Here is a 480-nt window from a genome sequence, read left to right on the forward strand (position 1 = left end):
ACGGACAATACTAAAGGAAGTCTTTGTCACAAGTGACTTGTGTCCATATTGGACACAAGTGAGTACCAATACAAAATTTGGAGTACCAATACAGAATATGTTAGTACCAATACAAATTATGTGAATACCAATAATAACACATATGACTTATATTGGTGGTATTTCTAAGCCATTTTACATTTTGGTACTGACATATTATGTGTTGGTACTCAAGATAATTGTATTTGGATCACTTGTGTCCACGTGGACACAAGTCACTTGAGGTTTAGAAACCCTCGACAATACTAACGTTAAAATGATAACTTCAACTCATTAAATGAGTTTGGCCCATCAAAATAACATTTACTTCTAATTGAACAATTTTCTACAATAATATTAGAATATGGGAAATTTTCGAAAATATATCTCAAAGGTTTCACATAACGTATCAAAATATTTTCAAAAATATAATATACCCCCATTTTGCTTTAAATGCACCAA

This window comes from Spinacia oleracea, chromosome 4 (genome assembly GCF_020520425.1).
Source record: "Spinacia oleracea cultivar Varoflay chromosome 4, BTI_SOV_V1, whole genome shotgun sequence".
NCBI classification, from domain to species: Eukaryota; Viridiplantae; Streptophyta; class Magnoliopsida; order Caryophyllales; family Amaranthaceae; genus Spinacia; species Spinacia oleracea.